An 11,308-nucleotide genomic window follows, 5' to 3' on the forward strand; every position below is an offset into this window, starting at 1 on the left:
CCTACCTCTTCTTTAAAATATCATTAAACATTGTTCCGTAGAGAATTACAGAGGTATGACCTACGTAATCAAGTAAGAATCAATTCACCACTGCTCGTTGTAGCGCGGGCAATACGTTATTTCAAAATCCTCTCATTCTCAACGTATACCAGGTGAGATTGCGTAGGCCGGTCAGCGGAGAGAAGACGAGGTTACAGAAATGGTGTCGAAGAGGCGAGCGTTTCACTTCCCTCTCCCGTTCGATCCCATTCACCGCTTTAAACTTCCTTAGAATCCGCGGTGTTCTCCGTCCGGGGGTGCCGACGTTCGCGGTCCAGGAGGCCTGGCGGTGGTTCTCAGGCGGCATCGCCGTCTACCGACAAGAACAGGGAACTGTAGGCACAATTAGTTACAGTCATCATGGCTGATTCCGCAGAGTTAGTATTCGCAACACTGAATGTACGTGGCCTTAGGTCTCGCCAGAGGCAGGTGCAACTCCGCCGACTTTTCTGCAGCAGGCACCTTGATGTTATCGCCGTCCAGGAGACGAAAATTGAAAGTGAGGAGGATACTGAGGTGGCCCTGCAGCCCTTTTTATCAGAATATAATGTTCTCGTAACGCATGCTGTGGGCTTGTCGGCGGGTTGCTGGTTGTTTCTGCGCAAGACACTCCCCTGTTCGGGCTTGACCTATAATGTCGATAATGAGGGCCGGTTGATATGCTGCGATTTTCTTCTCTATGGAAAGCTATGGCGACTAATGAATGTCTATGCATTTAATACTGTGCCACAGCGCATTACTCTTTTTGAATGCATTGCCAGCTTACTGGACTGTGACCGGCATGTTGTGCTAATGGGTGACTTTAATTGTGTGTGCGACCCAGCTGATCGTGCCGGTCCTGATACACCCAGGGACAGGAGCGGTGAATTTTTGTCTGTTGTTACGGAAGATGCAGGGCTCATTGATACCGGAAGTTCATGTCCTGGTTTCCGCTTATTCACACGCATTCAGGGCCATTCTCACGCTCGCCTAGACCGAATTTATGCATCTTTTTCACTTGTCTCCAGAGGATTGGTCTGTGAGACTGTACCAGTTTCGTTCTCTGATCACTGCATGGTGGTTGCTCGCCTCGGAGGCAGTGTTTGTTCAAAATTTAGGCCGAAATGGGCGCTTTGGAAGCTGAACTCTTCAGTAATTAATGATGAAGAGTTTGTAATTCGTGTCCGCTCGCAACTGGAATCCTGTCTCTCGAGCAAGATGCCGTTGTTCGCCGCTTGGGAAATGTTTAAGCAAGACGTGCGTGCTACAGCTATAGAAATTGTTTCCGTGCGGTCCTTTCACAGGAAACATCAGGAGCAGACACTCAGGAAAAATTTGTACAATCTGTATGAAATGGAATGCGAAGCACCTGGTTTATATACGGATGAATTAGCTAGTATCAAAAGTGAGTTACAACGATTTGATGCAGAACGTTACCGGGGTGCCCGTGTTCGATCTCGTACCAAGCGTGATCTGCAATGTGAGCACCCGACACGACAGGCTTTGCTTGATGAGCGCCGTCATGCGACTGCGAAGTTTATTTCGGGGATGATGTCCAATGGCAGACTAGTGTCCAGTACAAATGAGGTGATGACCGTATTTGTAGATTATTACACAGACTTGTTTAGTGCTTCACCTGATGTGCATAATTCGGAAATTTTGGCGTATTTCAGCACCTTAGTGAGCCCTTTATCAGAAGATGATTGTTCTGTTATTAGCGGCTCTTTCACGCAGGAAGAGGTGGAACATGCAATTTATCAGTTACCTGTCTCAAAAACGCCTGGTCCTGACGGCATTTCAAGCGAATTTTACAAGACTTTTAAATCTATTCTCACTCCTGTCCTGCTGCGGGTCTTCACGGTGGGGCTGGATATAGGAGCCCTTCCTCAGTCTTTTACAAAAAGCCACACAGTCCTAATTCCGAAAACTACTGATGAAGGAAAACTGCGCTCCGTAGAAGGTTATCGGCCCATTACATTGGCAAATGTGGATTACAAAATTTTTGCTAAAGTCTTGTCAAATCGCCTGCAATTTGCAATGTCGGTACTCATTGGATCTCACCAGACTTGCGGTTTGAGAGGCCGCTCCATTCAAAGTAATGTGCACATTGCGCGGACAATACTTGAATATTCCTCCAGCTGTCATGAGCAGCTTGCCCTCCTTCAGATTGACCTTGCGAAAGCATTTGACCGCGTTCGCCATTCATTTCTGTTTTCACTTCTAGAGCGAGCAAACGTGGGTTCTACTGTACTTAAAGGGGTGCAGCTTTGCTACAGCAACTGTTCAACACGATTGATCATTAATGGCCAGCTCTCGAACCCTGTGCCAATCCGCTCTTCTGTGAAGCAAGGCTGTCCGATGTCTCCTCTGCTTTTTGCTCTTTACCTGGAACCGCTTTGTTTGAGTGTTTTGCGTAACAGTAATATCCATGGGTTCCCTATTTTGGGTAATGAAGTCAAATTGCTGGCATATGCTGACGACCTTGCATTTTTCTGCGTTGACAAGCCCAGCATTGATAATGTGTTGTCCACAATAGATCAATTCGGCATCGTTTCTGGTGCTCAAATGAATCGCTCCAAAAATTCTGGCCTATGGTTTGGTTCATGGGGCACAACTCCACCTCTGTACGCTGGCATAGAATGGTCTTGTGTGCCTCCTAAATATCTTGGCGTTCCACTTCATGCCTACAAATCCAGTGCCCATTACTGGAGAGAGCGAGTTCCGGCTGTTGAGCGTTATGCTCAGACATTTGTACCGCATCGCCTCTCAATTTTTGGTCGAGCCCAGGCTTGCAACACCTTTCTGGCAACAAGAATTTATTACGTACTCCAGGTCCTTCACTGCGCCAGACATTACATACAGCGTTTCCATCGTATATTTGCGACGTTTATTTGGTCCTCCAAATTTGAGCCCATGCGGCGTGATAACCTTTTCAGGCCTGTTTGCGCAGGAGGCCTGGGCCTAGAGCACCTGTATGTGAGACAGTTGGTTGCCCGTTTCTTCTTTTTTCGTGCTTGTTCCCTTCCGATTATTAGAGCATTCTTGCAGGTTAACTTCATGACTTTTCTTCCGAACTTAGTAGTTTCTTCCAATTTTACTGAACGACCCCGTTTACTAGGCTTTATGCAGGAAGTTTATGCCTCCGTGCGTTTTTTGACAGTTCGGTTTTCAAATGAGTACTTATATTCTGTTTTGCGCAAAAATCTGTACAGGGATTTGATATCCATGCTCTTCCCGCCCCCACTGTATCGTTCCGTCTACGTTGGGCTCATGGGTCATGATGTTTTAAAGCGAGTGCGTAAAATGCCAATTTCTCCTTGCACCAAAACATTTTTCTATAAATTACACACTGAAACTCTACCTGTCAAGACGTGGCTCGATAGGAAAAACATTTTTGTGTCTTCTGTAAACTGTCGCTTGTGCAATGTGCCTGAAACAATTGAACATTGTTTTATAGACTGCAAAGACGCGATTTTGTTTTGGGATGTGTTGCAAAGGACGCTACAGAAAGATTTTCTCCTAAATTCCTACAGTGTGCGCTACCTTGTTGTTTCCCAACCTGACTCGAATCCTTATGATATGATTCTTCTGATTGGACTTCATAGTCTTTGGAAAACACGCATGCAAGATCGCAACGTTGAACCTGTTGTTTCGCCCAGAATTCACTTTAGCCGAATGTTGCTGCAGGTAACGGACATTTACAAAAAATCGGACTTTGTACCGGATTGGTTTCCTCTCCTGATGCGCTGTATATCTTTACCGGCCTTTTAGCTATAATATGTTACTATTATGTTTCTGCCACCTAGCGCCTACCTAGGTGCTCTGTAAATAGTTGTTTTTGTGTGTGTATATGCACACACACATATGTATATATATGCTTTGTATACAAAACCATGTAAATAAATACCATGAAAGAAAAAAAAAAATCCGGGGGTGTAGCTCAGATGGTAGAGCGCTCGCTTAGCATGCGAGAGGTACTGGGATCGATACCCAGCACCTCCACGAGCTATTTTTTTTTCGTTGTGCCAACTTCGTTTCGTGCGGTATTGAGAAAGGTATATGTACACAAATATGGGGTTCGAAGCCCCAGTGCTAGTGGGTGGGCTATCATTGAGGGCGCAGTGGAAGACATGGTTTATTTCGAACACTTACAGTTCTTTAACATTCACTTACCTGACACAACACACGGGCGTTTTCTCATTTCACCTCCATCGAAACTCGGCTTGGACAATTTGGCTTCGGACTCATCGGTCAAATTCAACAGCCACTGAGCTACCACGGCAGGTGTGTTAAGGAAGAATGTCATGTTGAAGGGTGGGTAATCAAGGAATATTTAATAGGAATTTAAGATGTCGCCATCTCATCTGTTCTACCAAACAGAACTCTTTTCAGCAATGAACGGTCTTACAAGTTCGTGTCTTTAAGACCATGTACCTAAGACATATAACTGTGGGTCAAGGTCTAAGGACAGTCAGGGGTATCAATGGTCGACCGTTTCTGCTCTTTGTCTTTTCATAACAGCGTAAACCCCAATAACGTCTACAGAAGCGCCACACAGGGCTGACAGTAAACTGGGGCCTCGTTGACCAACTTCGGACACTTTTATCGCGTGTTTACTCTTGATCTTGCGGGGCTGTACACGCGAACACAACCAGTGGTCAAATAAAAACTGACCATCTGTAGGTTCAGTCATGCGTCCTTTCATCCACCATTTTACCCAATAACCAACTGTTATAACCGTGTGTCACCATAGTAGGTTCCGACGTTTGGTCCTGCTCAAGTGCACCCTGCAGAGTACAAACATCAGCTAAAAAGCTCATAAGAAGCCTCTTCGTGTTGTGTATACAGTTGTGCCTCGTTAATATGGACTCTTTGATTACCGAGCAGAACTGTCCGCAAAGCGAGTAGTCCATAAAACGAAAAAAGAAATAATAACACTTTGTATTTAAGCACTGTTTCTGTGTATAATGTTAGTCAATGAAGTGGAAACCAGACGAAACCTTTAGAGTTCGAAGGGATATATTCTGGTCAGAATTATCTTTTTATATTTTGGCGCAGTTTGAAGCCCCTATAGGTGCACCACAAGAGTGATGGCGTCTCATGGCGTGATTGCATATCTTCTGCTTCGACTCCGCATATCATGAGACACGTGCATATCCGTACTTAGTCGCTCGCAGCTGATGAAAGCGGTTTGACATTCTTCACACGAATTCATGAATTGGAGGAAACTGTAAGGAAAGTCAATTGGACACCTTGGAACTGTCAAACGTGAAAGCACGAAAAAAAAAAAAGGGTGTGGGCAGTCACTGCACTTTCGCACTGCATTTCGCAGGAGCCTGCTTTCAAAATACTGGAAAGGAAACATTTGGTTGGGGAAATCGAAATTTTGTTCTCATCGTTGCCCACATTAACGCGACAGAAATACACGGTCCCCAATGGGCTCTGTGCATTTTCGCCCTGTGCATTGTCCGGACAGCGAGTTTCCAAATTAACGAGTCGTAAATGCACTGTTGGTACCCAGGAAAATTGGCCATAATTTGAGTCATCCATATAAAGGAGGCGCGCGACTGTAATGCTGCCAGTGCGACGCCAGTGAAACACTCCGCTCGCTGGTCTACCTCGTAATGGTTTCTAGGCCGGAGGACAACTCACACGACCGCTTGGAGTAGAAGGCGTTACAGACGCATGCCATATCTCAAATTCTGTCTGGCCCTGTCACTGAGGTGTGTAGCGGCTGCCCCATGTACTCCAGAGCCAGCGACGCATACAACACCCGTCCTTCGGAGTCGCACCGGCCGGCCAAGCCAGGTGGCTCACGGCCAACTTTTCCCGAAACGGTGCCGACGAAGAAAGAGCTCGGCCACCCTCTCCCGTTCGATCTAATTTTCCGGCTTAAATGTCGCTCGACTTCACTGTGTCTCCCGTCTGGGGGTGTAGCTCAGATGGTAGAGCGCTCGCTTAGCATGCGAGAGGTACTGGGATCGATACCCAGCACCTCCACTGTGATGACAATATTTTTTTTCTTTTGCATGGCTACCATGTTTGCAATATTCAGAACGGACTTCAGTGTCGGGCTGCTTTTGTCCTTATTGCTACTTCTGAAGGACGTCATGAGCAGTGTGTGAACAGGGTACGTGTTCCTTCACAGTTACCATGGCGTCTTTGTGTTTTATTCAAAGTGACTGTGGATGACAGTAAGCCTCTGGGTTTTTGAAACCTACAATCAACTACCTCGGGAAGCTGCAGAAGCACAAAGGAGGCGGCCTCAAATTCTCACCCCGTATACATTGGGAAGAAATTTAGTGCCGGTGGATCCATTAATCGAATCCTATCCAAGACTTTCTGCCGCATATAGGTGATGGCATTAGTCCTGAGTCCCTTGGCGCGCACACATCCCACATCGGTGTATTGTACTTCTAAGGGACCACTTGTTAAAGGTACTTATGTTCGGTCCTTGTACGCTTTATAGTGTGCAGACGAACAGCAATTTGATTTTGTTTCCGTAAATCTGCCCTAGGGAACCAGCCTGTGGTTCTCCTCACCCGCTCGATCTCCTTTACCGGCATAAATGTCCTTCGAATTCGCAGTGTTTCTCGTCCGGGGGTGTAGCTCAGATGGTAGAGCGCTCGCTTAGCATGCGAGAGGTATTGGGATCGATACCCAGCACCTCCAGGAACTACTTTTTTTATAGCAGTGGCATTCTTTCGTATTTAAAATAAAAAGACTGATGAAGTAAGATGTCACAGGATAACTATTTGTAACGTCACGTTTTCCTTGTCTGCATCGCAGCCGTTGCTGACGCTGTTGCAGCCTTTTTGACAACTTGACGGGGGATCTCTTCAGTGTATTCTTAGCATTTTTGGAGCCGCCGGGGTGGCTCAGTGGTTACGGTGCTCGGCTGCTGACCCGAAGGACGCGAGTTCTGTCCCGTTCCCGACGGTTGCACTTCGGTGGAGGAGAAATGCTAGAGTCCCGTGTACTGTGCGATGTCAGTGCACGTTAAAGAACCCCAGGTGGTCGAAATTATCCTGAGCCCTCCACTACGTCGTCCCTCATAGCCTTAGTCGCTTCGGGACATTAAAGCCCAGAAACCCTATAAAAACTTTATTGCTTTGGTCGTGCTTTATGGGCAGGGGTCGTGCTCTATGGGTTTTATTGCCCATTTCTCGTGCTGTCTGTTTTTAGTGGCGTGAGGCAAATAACATCGAGAGAGAAGCACGACATGCCGCTAGACACTACCGGGCTATAATGTGTCATGCTTGTGTTGTGTGTTTCATTTTCACTTTGGAAGTTAGACAGATAGATGCAATCCACGCGCGGAAAATTATTGGCCAGCTACACTTGTCCGATCCTGTGCCGTGTTTCCGCCTATTCCGCTGACATATCACTGAGTAACAGCCAGTAAGAGATTAAGAAGTTTGCTGGGATACGATAGCCGCAACTGGCAAAGGACAGGGTTAATTGGAGAGACATGGGAGAGGCCTTTGCCTTGCAGTGGGCGTAGTCGAGCTGATGATGACTGAGTAACAGAGAATCATACGCAGTCAGGCCATATGCCATCCGTCTGCTGCGTTGGTACGTTCGAAAGCGTAGGTCCGCGCGTGGTCTGCACCTTGTTTTTTTTTTTTAAGTGGATAAGCACCAACCAGTCTAAAAGAAGCCCCTTCAATTGTTGGCCGTTGCTGCCACCGGGACGCCTGTAGAACGCTTCGTATTGTACCGCGCTTTTCAAGGAAACAAGCCTCATTAGGAAGGCAGTTCACGTCGACTTCGGTGAACCTCTGCCTCTCATTAACCGGCCACTACTCTTTGTGCATATAGGAATCAGCTACGTATACTATTCCCGCCCCTCAAGGTCGTACCGGTCGACTTGACAGCGGCACGCTGCCAAGTTTTCCGGAACTGTGTCGAAAGAGAGAGAACCGGCAGCCGCCCTTTCCCTTTCGATCTCATTCATCGCTTTAAATTTTGTAGACTCCACCGTATTCGTCGTCCGGGGGTGTAGCTCAGATGGTAGAGCGCTCGCTTAGCATGCGAGAGGTACTGGGATCGATACCCAGCACCTCCACTGACTGTTTTTTTGCATTCTTTTTTGTGTGTCCATGAAGTTAGCAGTACTCAGTTCCGACTTTAAAATTTAACTCCTTTTTTTATTTTACACACTTCAGAAGGAAGCCAACCTGCAAAATCCTTTCTTCGCCCTTTCGAACACTCTCTATGTATTTGCTTCAAACCGATGGTGAATCACAGAAAGTACCAGTATTTTCCATGTCTGCAGTCGCAAACTTCATCTCCCTCCACCAAGCATCTTTCGATCACTATTCCCGAGAAACTGGAAGAACCAAATGAAGATGTCTCGAATTCTCACCGCACTGGGCATAAATGTTAAGGCAATTTTTCACATGCTGAAAAAAAAAAGAAGGTATTGTGACTGTTGGGCGTGCAGCCGGGCGCCTCCTAGTCACTGAATGACTTCACACATGCAAGACAATTTAGTATACTCCTAATGGCTTATACGGAAATAGTTTTACGTTCCTTTAGCCTGAACTTGCTAAAGTACGAGAGAACAGGGGCTTGCTTTTCAGTTTCCCTGTACCGGATAGACAGAACTAGCACTCCGTTTTCTTCTGCCATTCGATCTTCAGCCGCTTTAAATTTTTCTCCATTTCTCTTTACTGCCCGTCGGGGGGTGTGCACAGCCTCTGGAAAACTCGCATGATGGACAGACACTGTGAACCTGTTGTGTCTACAAAGGATCACTTCAGTCGAATGGTTGTTCATCTAAGAGACGTGTATGCCCAGACTGAGTACGAACCGGAGTGGCACTCACTATTAGTGATGTGCTCTGCATTACCCCTTTTCTAGTGTATGTCTTTTGAATATGTATTGATTACCACTGTTTTCATAATGGCTTGTATATAGTTCGTGTACATAGAACATAACATCACTGTAATAAATACCATGTTGAAGAAAAAAAAAAGGGGGGGGGGGTGTAGCTCAGATGGTAATCAATACATATTCATTACCACTGTTTTCATAATGGCCTGTATATAGTTCATGTACATAGAACATTACATCACTGTAATAAATACCGTGTTGAAGAAAAAAAAAAGCTCAGATGGTAGAGCGCTCGCTTAGCATGCGAGAGGTACTGGGATCGATACCCAGCACCTCCATGAAATTTTCTCTTTTTTTCTGTTGTGACATTCTTTCATTCTTAATTGGCATAAAGGACGGTGGTAGTTAAACGTCCCGACGCAGCACATACGCTACGAGGGACGCTGTAGCGGAGGGGTAATTTTAACAGCCTGTTGTTTCTTAACGTGTCCTGCCAATGCGCAGCACACAGGCGCCTTTTGCCTTTCCCGTCCGTTGAAATACGGCCGCCGCTGCCGGGATTTCATTCCGTGTCGTGATGCTCAGTGGCCGAAGCCGAGTACCACAGACACTTAGCTAGCGCTGCCGATATGTTACTAAAAAAATGTCACATTAGAAGAAAGATATCCTGAACGTCTGATTGAAATAAGTTAACATTTCAGTAGCATTCATTCTTCGCAGTTCTTGTCTTTAAAACATGGCTTGGCTGTTGTTGGCCAAGCTCTAGCTGAAGCATATACCTGAATAATATTCACGAAAGCCCGAAACAGAGCTGTCGGTCAAATGGAGCCTTGTTATTCCCCTGGCCATATTTTAGTGATGCATTTCATCTTGATTTTGCCGTGTTTTACGCTTTAAACACGGGCATGTTCCGTAGCCAAATAACTGGTAATATACAAGCTCAGTCGTATGCGTCTTCTTTAAGTGTGTTCCACTGACAAGTTAACAACTGTTGTTTGGCTGTAGTCAACCACGTTCCACGCTACGTTTTATATCGCATGGAAATTGAAATTAAATAAAAATTTTATTCCACAACAACAAAAAAAAATGAAACGGGGAGGCCACTTAAAAACTGTAGGGAAGGCGAATGGGGCAATACAGTTACGTGCGGCTAAGGGGGCAGGAACACCCATTCGAAAACATATGTCAGTATTACCGCATTACGCGAGTAGTGAAGAAGCATAAAGCAGGTGTAGATGGAAGTGTAAAGCATAGCACGAAGAGATGCTGAAAAATAGACATCAGAGCACATCGTTATATAAGCATAACACGCAGTTCTTTTGATGAAAGTGTGGATATGTCAGAGTCCATTTCTTTTAATGTTTTATTGAGGAGTGTAGGCAATAGACATTTTAACATTTGTGTCCCATAATTTGTTCTGCATTTGGTTTCATTCCAGGGTGCTAGGTAGCGTACGTTATCAGTGGGAGAGTTTATAACTTTTCTAGACTAGTTATGGCGTCATTATTTTTCTTAAATCCGAGCATATACAGGTGCCATAGTTTGTAATCATACACTGATGTAATCGGAACGATGGTGTGCCTTTTAAACAAGTCTGCAGCGTCGGAACTATATGGGATTGTGCAGGCCAGGCCGGCAAATATTTTCTTTTTGCAAACTGTATTGAAGTATTCAACTGTATCCTCTAGAGTATAGGCTTCAACTAGGAAGCCCAGAATAAATGTTTTCCACTTGAGTATATTGCGGCCACCTCGACGCGTGTGAAACACTCTTACCCTTCTATTGCTCCTCTCAGAAAATGTGAACAAAAACATAAAAGAAAGAGGGACGGAGCCCGGACCAGCAACGCTTTGCGAGGCTTATCGCCAATTGACGATAAATCAAATAGAGACAAACGCTCCAAAGAAAAGAAAATCAATTTAAAGAGAAAATCAGAGATGTAAAAAACAAAAACTCAAAAGAAGAGGAAACGAAAGGCACATCACAATCAAAGTCAGTGCCACACGCAGACTGACAAAGCTCAGTGTACAGTCCGCGAAGTAAAAAAAAAGGGGAAAAACCAAAGTCACAATATAGTCATGGTCTCAGTGCTTACATCACGCTAATCCGCCCGAAAGTTGAGTATGCTTCTGCCATATGAGACCCTCATCAAGCTTACATCATAAACAACCTTGAATCCCTGCAAAACCGTGCTGTTCGCTTCATCTTTTCAGATTATTCACGCTTCACCAGTGTCACAGCATTAAAACAACGTGCCGAGTTGGAACCGCTATCATGTCGACGCCATTTCGCTCGCCTAACCTTGCTTCACAAACTGTATCACCATCCCACCCTCCACGACGACTTCTTTTTGCCACACCCTGCAGTCTTTCCTCGCCGTGACCACGTTAACAAAATAAAACGCATCACATGCCGTTCATTGCTCTACGCGAAATCATTCATTCCTCGCACT

The 11,308-nt window shown here is 45.6% G+C and overlaps 4 non-coding genes across 4 annotated transcripts; all 4 read left to right on the forward strand.

Moving 5' to 3' along the window:
• The first annotated feature begins 3,947 nt into the window (after nucleotides 1–3,947).
• On the forward strand, nucleotides 3,948–4,020 carry TRNAA-AGC (transfer RNA alanine (anticodon AGC)). The gene has a single exon. It is a non-coding gene; the product is annotated as a tRNA-Ala (tRNA).
• Nucleotides 4,021–5,945: 1,925 nt separating this feature from the next.
• Nucleotides 5,946–6,018, forward strand: TRNAA-AGC (transfer RNA alanine (anticodon AGC)). The gene has a single exon. It is a non-coding gene; the product is annotated as a tRNA-Ala (tRNA).
• A 599-nt stretch (nucleotides 6,019–6,617) lies between these two features.
• TRNAA-AGC (transfer RNA alanine (anticodon AGC)) lies at nucleotides 6,618–6,690 on the forward strand. The gene has a single exon. It is a non-coding gene; the product is annotated as a tRNA-Ala (tRNA).
• Nucleotides 6,691–8,013: 1,323 nt separating this feature from the next.
• TRNAA-AGC (transfer RNA alanine (anticodon AGC)) lies at nucleotides 8,014–8,086 on the forward strand. Its single transcript has one exon. It is a non-coding gene; the product is annotated as a tRNA-Ala (tRNA).
• The last annotated feature ends 3,222 nt before the right edge of the window (nucleotides 8,087–11,308 follow it).

The sequence above is a fragment of the Amblyomma mixtum genome, chromosome 7, assembly GCF_055824585.1.
Source record: "Amblyomma mixtum isolate Tamu chromosome 7, ASM5582458v1, whole genome shotgun sequence".
Classification (NCBI taxonomy): domain Eukaryota; kingdom Metazoa; phylum Arthropoda; class Arachnida; order Ixodida; family Ixodidae; genus Amblyomma; species Amblyomma mixtum.